At 42.6% G+C, this 20,594-nt stretch overlaps 1 protein-coding gene and 1 long non-coding RNA gene across 26 annotated transcripts in view; one reads left to right on the top strand and one right to left on the bottom strand.

Moving 5' to 3' along the window:
• LOC111774716 (uncharacterized) overlaps positions 1–15,405 on the bottom strand; it is a 59,372-nt gene extending 43,967 nt beyond the window's left edge. The window contains exon 1 of the long non-coding RNA XR_011420970.1: positions 15,302–15,405. This is a non-coding gene — a long non-coding RNA (uncharacterized lncRNA). The remainder of the gene's footprint in view (positions 1–15,301) is intronic.
• The window catches only part of DLGAP1 (DLG associated protein 1), an 843,036-nt gene that overhangs the window by 725,088 nt on the left and 97,354 nt on the right, over positions 1–20,594 (top strand). The window lies entirely within an intron of this gene.

The following is a 20,594-nucleotide window of genomic DNA, read 5'->3' as shown; positions in this document are numbered from 1 at the left end:
TGATATGACGTGCAATGTTTCCAAAAATATCCCTGTCGGGGCTGCTGTAACAAATCACCAGAGGTTGGGCGGTTTAGACAACAAACATTTATTTCTCACAGTTCTGGAGGCTGGAAGGCCAAGGTCAGGTCACTGGCGGATCAGTGTCTGGTGAGAGCTCTCTTCTGCTACCTTCCTGCTGTGTCCTCACATGGTGGAAGGGGCAAGGGAGCTCTCTGGGGTCCCTTTTATAAGCGCTTTAATCCCGTTCCTAAGGGCTCTGCCTTCATTACCTAGTCACCTCCCCAAACGCCCCACCTCCTAATAGCTTGGTGCTTAAGATTTCAACATAGGAATTTTGGGAGGACACAAATATTCAGTCCATAGCAACCCCAGATGAATTTAACATGTAAAAAATATTCCAAATTTATTAGGGGCTGGCCCCGTGGCCCAGTGGTTAAAGTTCCATGTGCTCTGCTTCGGTGGCCTGGGTTTGCAGGTTTGGATCCCAGGCACGGACCTGCTCTACTCATCAGCCATGCTGTGGAGGCATCCCACATACAAAGTAGAGAAGGGTTGGAACAGATGTTAGCTCAGGGCTAATCTTCCTCAAGCAGAAAAAAAAAAAAAGAGGGAGATTGGCAACAGGTGTTAGCTCAAGACAAATCTTCCTCACACACACACAAAAAAATTTCTAAATTTATTGATGTCATTCCCTCCCTAAATTAACTTTTCTTGTCATTCTGTCTTTCTGTTTTTTGAGCAAAGCCATATGCTCAGTGTATCAGGTTAGACTGTGGTAAATCCATTAACAAATAGACAGCTGATGGACCTATTCCGAATAATAAATTTAGAATGAAGTTTCAGCGTTTTTACTACTGGAATCAAAACAAAATGTCTTTGCAGACCTTCAGGTAAGATAGCTACGGTGCCTCCAGGGGAGGACTCCCTCCCCATTCCACCAGTGTGAAAGGCAGCAGTGCGCCAGGAATCCAAAAATGAAATGTTGGAGAAACTGAAATCAAGACTTGAGAGAGTAGTTTCTGCAAAGAAACCCAGACCTCCTGCTTACAAGGCTAACCTGGAAGCTGGATCACCCTATTGAGCAAATAAATGTTCTTTTCTTAAATGTATTTTGCAGAGACTTCTTATACTTTTGGTGAAATTTACTGTTAAATAGCAGTGTCTCTGGGAAGGATGAACATTAAGCTAAGACTACCAAATAGCTTCCCAAAACTCCTGAAATGGCAAAGATGGAGCCATGTGACCCAGAAATTGGAAGAGGATGAGTCAAGGTTTGCATGATTTATAGTCTTTCTTGGGATTACTGTCACTGCAGATAGAATTAACCTTGAGTTACCATTGGCAGCATTTCAGAGCTCTCTCATGTTCATCTTTTTTTTTTTTTCAAGTTTTTCTTTTTCCCCTTCTTCCCTTCCCCTTCCCTCCTCCTCTATTCCAGCTGCACTTCTATTTCTGCAGTGTAATAGAAAGCGAAGGGGGGTCCTTCAGGCAATAGAAAGCCAACCACTAATTTGATGGGTTTGGCAGGTAACCACGATTTGCCTCCTGGTCCACTAAAATAGAGATCTCTATTTCTCGGGGCAGCTGTAAAGACCAAACAAGACGATATATGTAAATAACTTAACACAGTGTATGGAATACAGTATGTGCTCAATAAGCTGTTGTTCTCTTCTTTACCTTTCTCTTTCTCTGCCAACTTCCCAAGCTTCCCTTCAGCCCTCCCTCTTTCCAGTGTCCAAAGATCTAGCAAACAAATGATCCCTTCCCCTAGCATTATATCGTAGCACACCACTGAAAGTCAGTTTCATTTTGGGCAAAGCTGTAGACAAACAACCAGAATAAACCCTTGCTTCTTAGCGTTGAGAGAAGTTAGAGAGAAGCAGCTCCTCATATAGGAAGAGAGTTCCCTGATCACCTTGCTGGGAGCCGTGACATCTCTGCGGACAGGGGAGCAGCTGCCCAAGAGAACAGTGCCGGGGGCCAATCACAACCCCAGTTGAGGTGTTCCCATCAGGTGGGGTCATCCTCTTACTTGCTCTTCCACTCCTGAGGGGTGGGGAGGAGAGGAAAGGTTTTCAGGCTGGTCCAACAAATAAACAAAGTGCTGGATAAAGACTCATTTCATCAATATTAATAATGTTTTCTTAGGAAGTAGTTTATAAGTTCACAGTGTTCCCGAGCATGGCATTTGTCAACACTGATCAAGAACATGGAAATTTTCAAATAAGGAGAACTAAAGTGTACAACCACAGCTTTCCCAAGAGCAGGCTTCTATAAATCTTTGAACTTCTGGAGCCAAGAACTAATAAAGTCTGTGCTGAATAGGCAGCGTTGAGCACCCAGCAACAAATTAGCATAACCCAGAAGGCAGTTTGCATCCAAAGCACCAGGACCTACCCTTCACCACCTTCCCTGGGGCAGGAAATAGAAATTTATAAATCAAAGGCAAGCTGGAAAGGAAACTCTGCCAGTTTGAGTCACTGATTTGTTTTCTTTCTTTTCGTTTTTTAAGAGTGTAAGTTTCACTGTCTATGTGTTTGTTTTTATTATTTTTAGCAATCTACTGGAAGTTTTCAATGTAAACAAAGTTCTGACTTTAAAAGAATAACCAACTCTATCAAGCTGTATAAGAAGGCAGCTTTTACGGACAGTGGTCTCATTGGAAGTCTTTGAAGCCAATTCAATACTGATATCAAAGCCACTTCTTGTATTTCAATCCCAAATTTAGAAAATGGCCTTTACATTTTCAATCTAAAGTTATATTCTGACCTTACTGTTAATTTTGGAACACACTATAATTTAGACAACTGCTGAAATCACTTAATGCCGTGTTTTGGAGTATGAACCTGGAAATCACACTCTCTTAAATTATCCATCACACCCATGAAACTTAACTGTAAAATCAACTTGATGTTGATCCTGTGTGCATCTAGTATTCAACTGAGATGTTTATATATCTAAATACTGGCACAGCTGTATATACAATAGTTTTGTTGAAGCCGTTAATGCTTTAAGTTGGAAGAACATACATTATGAGTTTTGTTTGGTTTCACTGAGGAAAAAGCCAAAGCAGTTTTATAATAATTTATCAATGAAATGCAAAATCAGATACCAATCCAAAAACTTTATGGATCGAAATGTTTTGGAGATGTGCATGGATTTTCAGGTATCTCCTAGTTTCAGCCAACATGGATGCTTAGGGGAAAACAGAAAGCTACTGGGTACAGCTCTTTTTGAGTATAGCATTTCTTGAACATTTGCCCATTAGGAGATATAGAGGCAAGTTTAATTTCCTTTTAAGCCTTCTGTATCCCATTGTTGATTTTATACATGGCCTCCTCAAATATAAACTAACACTGAGTTTGGAACACATTCTATTGGAAGAAAGTATAGAATAGTAAAAAGCCATTCCTAGGTTCAGACGTCGTAGCTTCCTGGCTGTTATGATCTGAAGCAAGTTACTCTCTCTGAACCACACTTTCCTCATCACTAAAATGGAGTTAAATCTACTTAGCACTCAGATGATTAAGTGGCTTAAATAAAATAATGTTGAAGTGCCCAGTAAAGTGGTTGGCACGTAGGCATTCAATATATTATAGGTATTTATTTATTTTTTCTTTTTGTTTTCATTTTTATTACATTGGCTCAAAACTGAATTATCAAAACTCCTAGAAGTTGAGTTGATCAAAGGGTAAATGCATATATAGTTTTACTAGCTATTGCCATATGCCCCTCCTTAGGGCCTGTACCCTCTGCAATATATAAAATGCCTATCTCTTGGGTGTACTTTTTAAGTCCTAGACAAACTATACCATTGATAAGATATGAAAGCTAGTAATAATACAAAGAGGTAACATTTGTCGAGCACTTTATAACATGTTCATAATTAGAGCAAGCAGGGAGAACACATACATTATCCCATTAAAACCTCACAGTAACTCAGGAGCTACTCTTATCATCATCTGACTTAGAAAAGAAGAGACCGAAGCTTGGAGAAGTTACTAATTCAAGGTCATAGAATTCCAAACCCAGGACTGAGTAATAATTGGACCCTTGAAGTCATCCACCACACTACCGTCCTTTTCAGTACACCTATGTCTCCAGATACGGCTAAAAGCAGTTTTATTTCAGTTTGTTGTAAACTGTCTAAGGACTATGGCACATCGCGAAATCTCCAAGTTTACGTGTAGTACCAACTGCTTCCAGGCACGATCTCAAAGACTGAGTGAGGGAGGGGCTGGTGAGTTTTTGTGGATAATTACAGTGGAGCACAAGTGAACACAATCCAGAATGTGTGTCTACAGTGAGGGGCGCTGGTCTGTGTCATCCTATTTTAAAGGGAATCTAAGCGTCAGCGGGGGCTGTTCCCGAAAGATACTGAAAAGAAGCAGCGCCATGCCACGGAGGCGAGGTTTTGAGTTTCACCTCCTAGTGACTGGCTTGCCCTGGGCCATGTCGTTTCCTCTGCTCCAGTGTCCTCTTCCTGCAGTGGGGGTCATCGGGTGCGTTAGGAACTTCATAGACCTGGGGCTCAGCTTCCTTTAGAAAATCCACCCTATAGAATTTCAAACAGATTACAGTGATCCACATCCCCATTAAATGCGTTTGTCTTCTGTAAACATCTTAAAAGAATTTTTATCATTTTTGTTTACGATTAAAATTACGTATGTAAAACTCATTTACTTTATGATTAGCTACGATTCCTTGGCAGTTGTACATATTTAGGAATTTCTCACAAAATGAAAAAAACTCTAATACACAAAGTATTTTCAAATGTAATGGCATTTTGTTAACAGTAAATTTAACAATTAGTGATGCTAACATGTTAGTTTATAACAGCATTTAATTAAATTCTTATTAGTTTCGATTTTGCAGTTTTTTCATTCATTGTTTAGTGCCAGTAACTCTTTTTTCAAGACTCAAATATTTTACATCCTCTTGAAAGGCTGGTAAGCTGAGGCCCAGCGCCTGCAGCCCATGGGACACCATCATAGTAACACCCATTCTGCCTGCTCTCTGCCTTAGGGATTGCTGTGTGGTTAAGGAGGGCAGAAGGTGAAAGCACTTCCAGACTTTACAGCAAAGTATAAATATTTGTTATCATGAATTCATTGCTATGTATAGAAAAATCAATCTGCTATTAATACCATAAAGGACAGTATATATACATACATATGTGTGTGTGCGCACCATATATGTATATACACATATGCACTATCTTATGTTTATGGAACAAAAACCTAGAATCGTTGGTAATATACATTAATTAATAATGCTTATTAATATTTATGATATATATATTTGTTATAGGAAATTAATAAAAATATATATGTATATATACACAGATTAGTATTATAGATAAATACATATATTCTCTTCCTTTGATGGGACACCTGTGTAGTCTTGTTTGCTGTGCTTTGTGAAGGATATGTTTCAGTATAGCATAGTTGTTAAGATTCAGTTCTAGAATCTGAGACTGCCTGGGTTTCTTTTTTTTTTTTCCTTTTTCTCCCCACCCTGTTCATAGCTGTATATTTTCAGTTGTGGGTCCTTCTGGTTGTGGCATGTGGGATGCTGCCTCAGCATGGCCTGATGAGCAGTGCCATGTCTGCGCTCAAGATCTGAACTGGTGAAACCCTGGGCCACTGGAGCGGAGCACGCGAACTCAACCACTCGGCCAGAGGGCCGGCCCTCTGCCTGGGTTTCTATTCTGGCTCTTTTAGTTACCAGCTGTGTGACTGTGGGCAAGCTAACTAACTTCTCTGGGCCTCTCGTGCCTCACTAAAAATTGGAATGACAATAATATTTAACAATTAAGTTATATCATACATGATATACTCGATAAATGATAACATTGTAATAGTAACTGTAGTCCTGTTAGAAAAAAAAGGAAGCTGAGAATGATTCTGGACATAAGAGTTCGCTGTAAAGCAAAGGAAGCCGCGCGGTTGCTGCGCTCTGAGCAGTGGTCCTAATTGGCCGCCGCCGGGAAAGGCCTTCAGGAAGAACACGGCGTGGGGGCAGCTCCGCCTTCATCAGCCTGGTCTCCTCAGTGGAGAATGCGGCGCAGGGACAGGCTGCGGTCTGACCAGCCAGCCTCTCCGTGGGCTGGTTCGCCTCGTTGAGGGAGCTTTGTCCGCTTCCATTCCCTGATTGGTTTCTGACCCGAGTCGAGGGGCCCGCTGCTGTTTCTTGTCGTGGCAGGTGCGAACTTTCCTGGTTCCTTTGAAGTGCTTTTGAAGATCCTGTTCTCTCATTGCACAAAAGAAAGAATTCTGGGTTTGATCCCGGGAGCAGGCCATTCTGCATTGCTTGGCCCAGAAATCAAGGATTTCAGCGTGAGGTTTGGAGTAAGAGCCCCTGGCTTTAAGAACAAGGCAGCATGGCTCTTAGCCCAGAGCAGGCCTTAAATAGGACTTTTTGCCAGGTTACCCCATTTCTCTTTCTCTATAGCTATTTTAAGATTGTGGTTTTCCTTTTTCTCCCCAAAGCCCCCCAGTACATAACTGTGTATTTTCAGTTCTGGCTCCTTCTAGTTGTGGCATGTGGGATGCCACCTGAGCATGGCTTGACGAGCAGTGCCATGTCCACGCCCAGGATTCGAACTGGCGAAACCCTGTGCTGCTGAAGCAGAGCGCAAGAACTTAACCACTCGGCCACGGGGCTGACCCCTACAGCTATTTTTTTTTTTCAACAAATGCTTATTAAGCATCTATTACACGCAAGACATTACTATTCTAGGAGTTGTGAGAGGTACAAGAGGAAAATTGTCGTGTAACCTATCTCATTAGGCTAGTCAATTTAAAAGGCAACACTAGGGGGCCAACCCGTGACAGAGTGGTTAAGTTCACGTGCTCCACTTCGTGGCCCAGGGTCTCACTGGTTTGGGTCCTGGGCAGAGACCTAGCACCACTCGTCAGGCCATGCTGAGGTGGCATCCCACATAGCACAGCCAGAAGGACCTACAACTAGAATATACAACTGTGTACTGGGGGGCTTTGGGGAGGAGAAGAAGCAGAACAGGCAACTCTTATGAATAACAATACATGGCGCAATTATGTCCAGTGGTATATTTCTTATATTCATCCAACTGATGCTCTGTCCTCATCTGCATCCGAGATTTAAGAGGCTTCCTTCCTGGGTCACTATGGGGATAGTATGCCAAGCTGGCTCTACAGACACCTCGTCTACGAGCAGATTTTAAGCAAAGAGGCTATACTTTCTGTACAAAATTCTAGTTCTTGACAGTCCATGACCTTTGCTCCACAAGCACATTCATGCTCTTCCTGTGCTTTCGTACAGGCCCCTCTGAACACAGCCAGGAGCACCCCGGCCACGGGCCATAGATGTGGGGACTTTTCTGTTCGAAACCAATGGATGTGGAAAGCTAATTTAGGAAACCAAAAGTACAGTGCAGCATTAGTTTTTGAGTTCTTGTGGGCTTATCACTTAGCATGATTAGATAAAATAGATTAAAAGAAATGAGACTTATACAACCAGTGCCACATATCTAATATCCACCTTGGTACCATAAACTGGTGTGATAATTTTAGGATCTTGGTGAACTTTCTGCTACAATCAGACTCATTTCAAGCTGTTCTCCTAATAATGTAGGATTCTAGTACTGATGATATCAAGTACTGATGGAATCCAGTGTTTTACTGATGTTAAAAACGGCAAATACACAGTGCCTCAAGAGCTTGATATTATTCTTTAAATTTTCCTACTCTTAAAAATGTAAGATGAACATAGTCATTGTGATCTTTACAAAGCACAAAATTATTTTAACAAGATGATATTGAAGGCAGTGAAATGCACATTAATGTGATTGAAAGAAGAAAATGAAAGTATGAGATCACAAGATGAAAGGTAAAAAAGCTGCCTAGCAGAAAAACAAACCAAAACCTAGAATTGATGGTAAAATACCAGTTGATTTATAAATTGAAAATATTTAAAGTGCTGGCACCACATGAGGGTGAGGTGGAATTTCTTATATATTCCTTATATTTGGAATTGGTCCCTACCAAAACTCTACTAATATATCTTCGAAAGAACTAGAAAAACTTTTTTTTTGGTGAGGAAGATTCACCCTGAGCTAACATCTGTGCCAATCTTCCTCTGTTTTGTGTGGGTCACTGCCACAGCATGGCTTGACAACTGGTATAGGTCCACACCCAAGATCTGAACCTGCGAACCTGGGCCGCTGAAGCGGAGTGCACCAGACTTAACCACTACTCCATGGGGCCAGCCCCTAGAAAAACATTTTTAAAGGAGCAATCAAAATCATAGATATGGTAAAGTGGCCCCAAGAGCAAAGTGTAGCTACCTTTACCCAATAAACCCAACATACTTCTATGAGGCAGACAAGAGGAAAGACTCTAGGTGGAGAACTATCTGGGATCTGCCGCTTGTCCATTTTATATTACTGCAGTATGAGGCTTAAAATTAGGAAGAAGTGAAATTCCTTGATTAGCCTTTGCCTCTTTCTTGCTCCTTAACTATCTCTATAAGTGTCTGTAAATATACACAAGCAAAATTATAAAACAATAATAATAAGGACAGTGTTTCCCAGCTGCCTGTTAGATAATCAGGCTCATTCTGAGGTCCATTTTGTGAGAATCCAGTTTTGTTCTTGGGGAAAGATCAATTAGCTTAGAAAGACATATGAACTAATTTAAGATATGTAAAAGTATAATTGAAATAAAAGTTGTGTGGAGCCTGGCACAGTGGAGGTACTGGAGGAGACAGAAATCCATAATTACAGTGCAGTGAGGGGAGGTATGAGGGGCAACCTCTAAAGGTTAGGCAAGCGCAGAGACAGAGTAGATAATGCAGGAGGGTTTCAAAGGAGAGGCGACAGCAGATGTGAAATTTAAAAAATGAGCAGGAGTTTGCCAGGTAAAGAAAGGGAGGATGGAAATTACAGATGGTGGGAACAGCATGTGTCAAGTTAGGCAAGCAGGAAAAATAAATATGCATATTGTTTTATATCTAAATATAAATTCTTTGAGAAAAGAGGAAAAAGTGTACAAGGAGAGAAGAGGAAGAAGCAGAAGAGAAAGTGCTAAGTTATAAAAATCCCCACAGGAAGTTTGGACTTGATCCTTTAGGAAGTGAGGAGCCATTGAAGATCTTTAAGCCAGTGGATGCAATGACTGAGTTTGTCTCTTCAAAAGCTAACTCGGAAGGCCGTGGAGGGGATGAACTAATAAGGGTTTTGTGTGGAGGCAGAGAATCTCGTGATTACAGTGGAGGCCTGTCAAGACCAAGGCAATCCGTGGGATGGAGGAGATTGGATTCATGAAAATGATGACTATTTAAACGTAGATATGAGGGAGAGGAATGTGGGGTTACAAACTGGGTATTGCCGATTTCTTTATTTTTGAAGGTTAGAATTAAATGTGTGGATGTTCAATTAAGCAAGAAAGAGTTGTTGAACATAAGAAAGTTGTAGGCAAATAACCAACTGCAAGACGGAGATGGTGGCCATCTGCTGGAGGGAATCCCCATTGAGGTGCATCCCTGGCAGCTTCCATGGTTCCCAGGGGCTGTCCTCAGCCAGTTGTCCACCCTCTGCACAGGGAAGGCCTCCCCCAGTACTCAGGTATGAAGGAATGAGTTGGCTGCATGGATGAGGTCAGCCTCTGCAGACTGCCAAGAAGGAGGAGTCCCCATTCGTTGACAAAACTGGGACAGATAACCAGGCTCTTGACTAGTTTATATATGAAAATTTCTATGGTGAACAGGCTAGAATAGTTGGACTTTCTGTTGTAGTAATTTCTGTGATTATCATACACGTTTTTGTACTTCATTCCAAACCCCACTCTAATGGAAGCCAGGAAGAGTGTCTCTTTTCTATTCTTCCCCCAAATGCCTCATATTAGATAATAAAGTTAGAAAATTGATCTGCTTAAAAAATAGGATATAATTAAAACTGAAATAGCAGATGAGAAACTTAATATTTGATGTAAAGATTAAAATTACTTTATTCACCCCCAAATAAATCTATCTGTGCAAATACTGAGAGAGTCCCTCAGTATTTGAGGCCAAGATGATGTTAGTTTTCTAATTACTTCATCTCATGTGGTTGACTATAACAGCATAATTTGGGTTAATAATCCGTGAAACACTTTATATAAAAATCATAATGTATGATTTAGTAGGTCACAAAATAAGAGAATTCATGTAGAAATTCAGGCAACATTCTCAATATCATTTACATATGTCTGGATTTTATTCATATAATGCCAGTACATTACACATAAGTGAGTAATTGAAAACTTAAAGAAGAGAACCCAAAGCAAGATAGTTGGACAATGATGAGTCGAATCAGGAAGGAAAGTCCAAAAATGTCTTTTAACCCTTAGGAAAACAAAGAAGGAAAAGGAGATCAAAGTTTTCATTTACAGGAAGGGATCTCATTTGGATAGCAATAAATACACAGTATCTTTCTTCTTTGGAGTAGATTATAAAGACTATAAAACATTATATTTTAGAAAAATGATTCAACTTTTAATTAACTTATTTTTCTTCTTAAAATATTCAAAAAATACGAGTTTATGGTGGGAGGAAGGTTCAAATATTACTTGGTTTGAGGAAAAAAGTCTCCACAATACCCATCCAGTCACATGTCCAAATTTCTTGTATATCCCTCCAGGTATTTTCTGTGCATTTTCATAAATGGAATCATAGTTACAGAATATCTATACAAACAAAATCATTCCATTCTTTTCTACAACTTGCCTTTTTCACTTGAGATTGTATCTTTAGCATCTGTCTATATTAGAATGTATAGAGTTACCTCCTTTTTTTTTTTTTTGAGGAAGATTGCCCTGAGCTAACATCTGTGCCCATCTTCCTCTACTTTATACGTGGGATGCCTACCACAGCATGGCTTGCCAAAGGGTGTCATGTCCACACCCGGGATCCAAACCGGCGAACCCCAGGCCACCGAAGCAGAACGTGCGCACTTAACCGCTGCACCACCAGGCCGGCCCCAAGTTATCTCCTTTTTAATGTCTGCATAAAATTCTACTTTTATGGATGGCCGTAGTTTATTTAACTGTTCATTTATTTGTGGAAATTTAAGTAGTATTCAGTATTTTTAGAGCTGAAGTTTTTAATCTGGATCAATGAATGGACTTTAGAGGGACCCTTCAACCTTCTGAAGTTATAATCAAAGTTTATGTATGTGTGCATATGTGAATTATTTCTGGAGAAGAGTGTCTATAGCTTTCAACAGGAGTCAATGACCCAAAATGTGCAAGAACCTCTTCATTAAACAGCATTTGTAGAATTGCCATTTCAGTGAAGTTTTAGAAAACAGGATTGAATACAGTTGTGGAATAGTGTTTCTAAACTTTTTAAAAATCCAAACCACCTTTGGATATACTATACATAAGTATACATAAATCACCTCCTTCCACTCTGCAATTCTGATAGATTCCCCGAATGGAAATATGCAAAGCCTCCTTTCCCTAGACCCCTTCTGTGCCCCCTACCAAATCACACTGAGTCATTCACAGTAGCACCTCCAGCCAAAAAGATGTGGTGAGGCTTTACTTTCAGTCATTGTAATAGAAAAACCAATAGATATTTAATTTTCCAAATTTAAAGTTATGTTCTGATAGGGTTTCACTTTGAGAAATATGGCAGGATATATACATATAGACACATACATGTATGTATACATATATTCTTAAAAACTTCAAAGATCTCATGAGTTAGTAAGGAGTTACTGGAAAGCAGGAAGTTTGAGAGGTTACTGAAACAGTGAAGGTGCTTCTGCCTGAGGGCGTTTGTGACTCAGCCTGATCCTAAGTTCAGGTTTGGGTGGTCTCCTAGAGTAGGAAGAAGCAGACAGACCTTAAACCCAGAGTCTGCCCAAGGAGAGTCTAATAGGAAAACCCTATCCCATAAAACTGGCACCCCAAAAGATTGTACCCTATAAGTAAGGAAGAACCGGAAGGTAGCCATCCCCATATGATCTACTCCCCATCCCCAACGCCAAGCAAAACAAAACGCACATACACAAAGAAAACTCTTGTCTTGGTACAAAGGTAGGAAATAATCCATTCATGAGAAATTGTAACCATCCATGGACTTCTTTCATGTCCTTGGCCCAAATTCACATCAACTGAGTGGTTCAAAAGACCTCAAGCCACGAATATTTCAAATGATAATCCTCTACAGAAAAAGGAATATTTTTCTAGGCCACAAATAACTTTCCAAAATAATTTTCCAAGGAAAGTGATCTGCTCACTGTCATAAACAACCAAGCACACAAGGAAACAAGGCACCATGAGTGAGAAGAGAACAGACTCAGCAGGATTAAGATGCTAGATTATTAGAATTGTTATAATACAAATATATGTGCTATGTGTAAAGAAATAAAAGATAAGCTTTAGAAGATCTGCAAGAAATAAGAAACTATTTAAAAATTACCAGGAAGTATGAAAAACTGGCTATTTCTGGGGCACCGAGGGGTTTATAATGGGGAGAAGATGTGGAGGAGGTATGAACTGGGGGCTTCTGAGGTGCTGACAGCATTCTCTCTCTTGGCCTGGATAGTGGTTACAAGATGTTCATTTTGTAATTATTCTTTAAGAACGTTGCAGAGTGAGAGAGGGAAAAAGGGCGCCCCTCAACAAAATTTTCTGTTGCAAGACAAACTATGCTTTCTCAAGTTACAGAAACGAGCCCCTCCCGCCTGTCTTCCCCTTCTTGATTCTGATTGCTGTTCTTCATGATTCCGATTCTGTTGGAGAATCAGCTGGGTAATGCTTAGGGCTGTGGAGTGTAGGGGAATGACTGTAGAGATAGGGTATGAGGAACCACACATGCTGTAGCGGTCCCTTCTACCCCACGGGTCTGGACTGGGGAGAGAAATATAAAGGAAGCCTTACAGAATCTTTGGACTGAACAAATCCACTCCCCGCATTTGTGTGCTTGGGGCCTGTTGCACGTCTTCCCTGAGCTCTGAAGCCTCATCATTTCTCCAATCTGTTCTTCTCAAGAGCACATCTAATGTAAAGTGTGAGTAATCACACACCAGAAACAACAATTTGTTAGTAACAAGTTACTAACACTAATAAAATATTAGAGATATTATCGTATTATATTATAATATATTATATATTAGGACAGTCATATTATGAGAGGATGTAATTCTTTTAGAATTAAATTTGTTAACAGCTTTATTCAGATGGAAGTCACATGCTGTAAAATTCCCCCATTTAAGTATATAACTCGCTATTTTCTGCTATATTCACAGAGTTGGGCAACCATCACCCACAGTCTAAGTATGAAACATTTTCATCCACCTGGTTGGTCACTCTCCACTCTCTACCTCCAAACCTAGGCAACCACTAATCTACTTCCTGTCCTTCAGAATTAGAATTTATGGTTTTGGTTTAATTGCCTTAAAGCAAACTATTTTCTGTTATGAATGCTTCAAGTTGCCCCCAAATCTAATCTCCTGACAATAATTCGCTAATTCAGCCTACGATTGTTTTCTGTTTGGGACTCTGAGTGGCGCCACCTTGAGGAGCTTTACACTTGCAGAGCAGCTCCATGGCGACATGCATGACCTGAAGATGACATCTCCCCACCACCAAGACCCATCCGTGCCCCAGACACACACACACACAACCTGACAGGGTAGAGACAGAAAATACCAACACAACTGCACACAGGTCTTAGTCACCAAAGCTAATAGGTGAAATGGGGTCCCTTCTTATATAATGTTCTGAATACAATAGTTGTAGAATTTGGCCATCACAAAATCATTAGGCATAGAGTGTCTAGAGCTAGATTTCCCTGAACGGGGAGATGAAGCCTGCTTGGGAGAGATGAATGAAGAACCATCTCCTTTGGGAAGTGGGCCGGTAGAAATCCCTGCCATGAACCCACCAAGGTGGAGGGAGAGGCTCTGTGAGGTAGGCACTGGGCAGAGCAAGCGCTCATCACTTTGGTTCTTCCCTTTTGCATATTCTACGTGTGCTAAGTAGACTTTGCTTCTGGGAGCTTCTGTGGGAGACCACTCTTTTGTCTTTTAGGACAGTGAGGGTCTGTTTCTTGGAGTTTAGATTATTTTGCTCTTGAGACACTGTCTTGGTCTTCTCGGGCTGCTGTAACAAAATTTCAAAGCCTGGGTGGCTTAGACAACAGACCTTTATTTCTCACAGTTCTGGAGGCTGGAAAGTCCAATATGAAAGTGCCAGGAGGTTTGATGTCCAGTGAGAGTTCTCTCCTGGCTTGCAGACAGCCTCCTCCCTGTGTCCTCACATGGCCTTTCCACATGCGGGTGAGGTGGGGAGAGACATAGAGAAAGATCTGGTGTCCCTTCTTATAAGAGCACTAATCCTGTCATGAGCACCCCATTCTCATGACTTTATCTAAACATGATCACCTTCCAAAGGCCCCATCTCCAAATGCCATCACATTCGGGGTTAAGACTGCAACATGTGAATTTTGGGGACACAAACATTCAGCCCATTACAGCTACCCTTGGGTGCATATGGCCTAAGTCATATGTAACATTATGACCAAACCTTCTTGTTAGTTATACAGAATACACAGAACAAGTTTGAATTAAAAAGAGGCAAGGTATTCTTCATCTGTAAATTTCCCCTGTTCTTGTAAATAGTCTTTATCATGACTTTTGGGGTTGTCTTGAATCTTAAACTAAACTTTCTGTGGAGGAAAAGTAAATAGGCTTTTCTCTTCTAAGAAAGGTAAATCTTAAAGTCTGTGGATTCGGGGGTTAAGCGAGCACTCTACGACATCCCTACAGCTCAGAGAAAATGACACGGCAGAAATGAGCCAGCAGCTGTGGCAAGCTGTTTCCTTTAAAATTCCAGAGCTCAGCCAGCCCTTCTGGTTTCCTGGAATGCTTTCACTTGGTCGTCATGTGGCAGCTGAGGAAAAACCCTGCAGCATCCACGGGTGAGCTGGAATAATACCTCATCTGCCATCAGGGGACCGACACCCGGAGTGACACACACAGAACCCTGCACGTGCTCGGTGGCACAGTCAAGGACAAAGTGGCCAGTCGCATACAGTCTCACTCAGCGACAGGATGTCTCAAACTCACTCTCACAAAGGGGCAGTTCACACTGAGGTCACCAACACCCACTGTTTCACAGAAGAGGCTGACACGACCAGATCACACGGACTAACATGGGTCAGGCTCATTTTATGTGTCGTGAGAAAGGTGGAGCAGAGGTGACTGGGGGAAAGTCTGGTTTCCCCTAAGCACTGACATTTTATTAATCTCATCTCAAACACTGTCACTCACCCAGAAAGGTCCTCAATGCGCCTTACGTCCGCTTCTGAAGCTGCGGGATGTGGCGGCAGCTGTCTGAGTGATATGGAAGCTGCCCCAGGAGGAGGGTGGAAAAATACCAGATCCGACTGGCCAGTCAGAGGAAAGCAGGCACTGAGGGAGAGCTGGGAACATCCAGGCTGAGGTCCAGCCACATCCTCAGGCTGGAGACCCAGGCTACTGCGAAAAGTTCCATCAGCTAGGAGGCGATGAGAAACGCCCTCACTTTATAGGGGACTTTTCCTTTCCATAGAGCCTGGAAAAATCTCAAGGCGAAATGTTATTAGCAGAACTTAAAATGAACTGAATCCCTTTTATAGGTGAACTTGTGAATTGGATGCCTTATATATGTGAAGCCTGGAAATAGGCGATTCATATCAGGGCTGGTATAAATAATAACTATTAATTGCAATTAATAACATTAACTACAATTAATCACAATAGTATTAAGCATTTACTTTGTTTTAAGTCCTGCACTAGGACCTTTACATATATTATTTCACTTAACCTCTCAACAACTCTACCTCCGAAGTACTTTTAGCGTGCCCATTTTACAGGTGAGGACACTGAGACTTAGAGAGAGGAAACACCCAAGATCACCCAGCTAATAGGAGGCACATCTGGGACTAAAATCAATGTCTGTGTGATTCCAAAACTAAGCTCTGGCTGGAAGGGATGACCCCACTCTTGTTTTCAAAAGTGAGTATCTTTCCAGTATCAGGTTGCCTCCAGCAGGTAAGGAATTGGGGGAAAATATGAGAGGACATACTTACTCCTTCTGCCACCCCAAGCTGGGACAAATATATGTGACAGTTGTAGGGCTCTGTAACCGTGATCTGGCCTTATTCCAGGTCTTTCTATGCCAGGCATAGGCTGTGTGAAGGGAGTGGGGACTTGTGGACACACAGACTGAATTCTGGGCTCCCCCTCCTCCCACATTCCCCCGGCAGAGCTCCTCTTGGGAAGATAACTGTGCCTATCATTCCCAGATTCCAAGTGAAGCATAAATCATGAAATAACTAGTTTAACTGTAGATTCAGTAGCAACACTCAGACGTCCGAGGGTCTACAGGTACCCTTCATTTGTGAAGAACCAGCCCAGGTCATTTATTTTTAAGGTGAACGTTGCATCAGAATGCCTGAAGGACTTGTTAAAACACAGATTGCAGGGCCCCATCCCCAGAGTTTCTGAATCTGTGGGTCTGGAGTGGGGCCCGAGAATTTGACTCAAAAGTTTCAGGTGCTGCTGACATTGCTGGTTGGGAGACCACCCTTTGAGAACTGCTATTTTAAGGGATGGAAGCCTCAGCTTTGTCTGTTATTTCGTTTCTGGGCACTTATCACTGCCTATTTAAATGTAGTAGCAGCTGTTCTCAAGAACTTCCATCTTTACCACCTGTGTTGGTTTCCTATCACTGCCGTAACAAATCACCACGCTCTTAGTGGCTTGAAACAACAGCATCATCTTACTTTCTTGGAGGTCAGAAGCCTAAAATAGGTTGGCAGGGCCATGCTCCATTATGGAGGCTCTAGGGGAGGACCCATTTCCTTGCCTTTCCCAGCTTCTGGAGGGTGCCTGTATTTCTTCCCTTGTGGCCCCTTCCTCCATCCTCAAAGCCAGGAGCCACGTAGCATCTTCAAACCTCTCTCTTTCATCTTCACTTCCCCCATCACATCTTCTTCTCCGACTCTGACCCTCCTGCCTCCCTCTTATAAGGACCCTCGTGATTACTTTGAGCCCACCTAGATAATCCAGGATAAGCAAGCGTTTCAAGATCCTTAAATCTAATCACATCCACAAAGTCCCTTCTGCCACATATGGTAACATGTTCACAGATTTCAAAGTTTTGGGATTTAGGGGCCATTATTCTGTCTGCTGCCCCACCCATCCTACCACCTGCTGCAACAGCAGGTGTCCCTCCTATCCCATATCACCCTTCCCACAAAAGAGAAACCAGGCCAGTGGCAGAATGTGCAGGATGCAATCCCTTCTCCTGGCTTTCCTGGTAGTAAAGCAGTCTTGCAGGAGGGGTGGTGGGACAGGCCAAAGAGTGCAAGAGGAGTGGGAGATGGAAGGCCTGTCGTGCTCAGGAGAGGAGGACAGAATGAGTGAAGTGGTCCTCCTAGGCCATGCCGGAAGCACCTGCTAAGTCTCCCCATACTTGCTAGACTTTCCAGAATCTTTCCCTCTCCTTCTGAACCAGGAGCCTCCAGTACCTGCACTGGGCTTGCTGAAGGTCAGCACTCACCCTACACTCAGCCACCAGCACCACCTTCCAAACCTGCCAGAGAAAAAGGAACTGTATTGGAAGCTTTCTTGCCTTTTGAATTTCTTGCCTTTTGATTATTACCTTCAGAACTTTTCTGGGCTGAAGGCCCGACCTCAAGGCTGTGAATGTTCTGTTAGTGAGTGCGTTCGTTTGCTCAGCCTGCCTTAACAAAGTACCATGGGCTGGGGGACTTAAGCTACAGAAATGTATTTTCCCATGGTTCTGGAGGCTGGAAGTCCAAGGTCAAGCTGTGGGCAGCTTGTTTCTCCTGAGGCCTCTCTCCTTGGCTTACAGACAGCCGTCCTCTCCCTGCATTCTCACATTGTCCTTCCTCTATGACGTGTGCCCCTGGTGCCTCTCTCTTCTTATAAGGACTCCAGTCATTGGATTTGGGCCTGCTCTAATGACCTCAGTTTAATCTAATCACCTCCCGAAACACCCTTTCTCCAAATTCGGTTACATTCTGAGGTACTGAGAGTTAGGACTTTAATATATGAATTATTGGAGGGATACGATTCAGTCCATAACAGTGAGCTAGAACCCTAGGAGATTCACAAAGATCCCTTCCATCCTTTCTGTGTCACAGGCGGACAAGGCACAACTCGGGGGAGTGTGGGGAGAGGAAGGCCGAGCTGTTGACTTTAAAAGTGGGCACCTCGGCCCAGAACTGCTTTCTGGTAGGTGCCTTAGGTTCAGGAAAGGAGAAGGCAGAGAAAGTCAAAGAAGCCCCCCGAAGGCTGTCTTGGTCTTCGTAGGCAAGTAGCAGCATTGAAGGCCCACCCTCCAGAGAGCCGATTGCCTGCGGAAGGTTTTCTGCTTGATGCATAATTCGCAGCTAGTCACAGAAATCTCACCAAGTCAGTACACATCCTGGACGCAGAGGAAATAAAGGAACAGACAGTGAGTGATTGTGTTCGATGCTATCTGGAAGGGCTGTGCGATAGAAATGATTTCATTCCCGAGGCATGGCTCTGAGAGGGAAGTCAAACAGCACAAGACGAAACAAACCGAACAGCCTTATCTGATTCTTGATTCGTAGGTTCTTCCTCCTCCGAAGCCCTTCAGAGGCAGGGCACTGAATTGTCCTTGTTCCAGTAAGTGCTGTTGCAGGGTCCTTCCTGGGACATGCTGCCTCTCTGACTGACAGGACCTGGGGTCGCTGACATTTTTCCTTGACAAATCTTTTCTTTCACTGGTCAATCGCACTAACCAATATAGGCTTAAAGTATATATATAATATATATAAAGTGAAATAAGCCAGTCACAAAAAAAGACAAACACTGTATGATTCCACTTATATGAGGGACCTAGAGAGTTCAAGTTCATGGAGACAGAAAGCAGAATGGTAGTCACCAGGGGCTGACTGGAGGGAGAATGGGGAGTTGCTGTTTTGGGTACAGAGTTTCAGTTTTGCAATATGAGAAGAGTTCTGGAGACTGATTATACAACAATGTTAATGTACTTATTGAACTGTACCTTAAAAATGGTTAACATGGTAAATTTTATGTTACATAATATTTTAGTACATTAAAAAAAAAAGGAAAAAAGGCTGCTGGAAGCAATCACGTAATAGAACACATGGTTTGGGTCACGCCAACCTAGATCTGAGTCCCTTATCTGCCACTCACTAGTTTTGGGGCAATGTTCTGTTTATTTCTATGTGACAAATCACCCGAAAACTTAGTGCCTTAGAACAACATCATAATTTCTTAGTGTCCACGGGGCAAGAATTTGGGAAGAGCTTCAGCGGGGTAGTTCTGGCTCAGGGCCTCTTTCAAGTTTGCAGTCTGAGGGAGGGCTGGAACAACTGGGAGCTGGTGGAGCATCTCTCCATCTTCCTGTAGTCTCAAGGCTTCTCTGTGTGGTCTTTCCACATGGCCAACGTGGGCTTCCTTACAGCATGGCGTCCTTAGGACAATTGGACGGCTTATGTGGTATCTCAGGGCTCCAGGCAGATGCCTGTCCCAGGGAATAAGGCAGAATTTGCATCACCTTTTCAGATCATGCAGGGTGACTTCCTTCACACTCTCTTGGTCACAGGTAAATCATGCACCTCCCCAGATTCAAGGGGAAGGGAATAGACTCCACCTCTTGATGGGGAGTGGCCAAGTTCTAGAGCAGAGTTTGGCAAACTATGGCCCTTGGCCACATCTGGCTCACCATCCCCAGCAGCCATGCCTGTTTGTTTACATATTGTCTCTGGCTTTGCCACGATGGCAGGGTTGAGTGGTTGGAACAGAGACTGCATGGTCCCCAAGGCCTAAAGTGCTTACTGTACATCTTTCTATAGAAGGGTTTGCTGAAGAACATGTTGGATGGAAGATTTTCTGGCAGCACCTTTGGAAGATGCCCTCAGCCAATGGGCAGGCTGCCAGCCTCTCTGAACTTTACCTCCATCTCCAAATCTGTAAAATGATAATCTTGTGTAAAACGTACTTAGCACAATTCCATGCCTATAATAAAGTATAAAATGTATTTCTTTTCTTTCCAGGCTTAATTATGATTTGAGAGCCACAGAAAGGTGTTTGCTGCCACTATCAGTCGATTAGCAGTGTCAGAAGTTCCTGATTCTAGACACTCCTTAGAATTAAGGCAGACTTTACAGGGATCCCTTTTTAAAATACCTATTTGTTACTCTTGAGGGAAGAAAGTTTTGCAAGAATTCTTTTGAAAACGCCATCTCCCCCGGCCCCCCAGTGCATTCCTTTATCAGACTAGCTAGATTTTTACCTATTAAAGAGCAAGTACCTAAGGGAATAGAAGAAATCCAGTAAATTTGGAATTGGCTGAGTGGGGAAGGGCAGGATGGCAGCAGATCTCTGATCGCCTATGGAGAGAGAGACTCAAGAAAGTTTACCTACTTTGCAGTTGTGCTGAGCACGGCTTCTGCCTCAGACAAAGCGATGAAAATGTTTTCTTGACCTTCCGTTATCCATCGCCTCCCTTTCCTCCCGCCAGACTCGCTATCTCCACTCCAGCCTCCTCCCTCCCACCCGC

Source organism: Equus caballus, chromosome 8, assembly GCF_041296265.1.
Source record: "Equus caballus isolate H_3958 breed thoroughbred chromosome 8, TB-T2T, whole genome shotgun sequence".
Taxonomy (NCBI): Eukaryota; Metazoa; Chordata; class Mammalia; order Perissodactyla; family Equidae; genus Equus; species Equus caballus.
The sequence above is the reverse complement of the archived record's forward strand: the minus strand, read 5'-3'. Positions and strand labels throughout refer to the sequence as shown.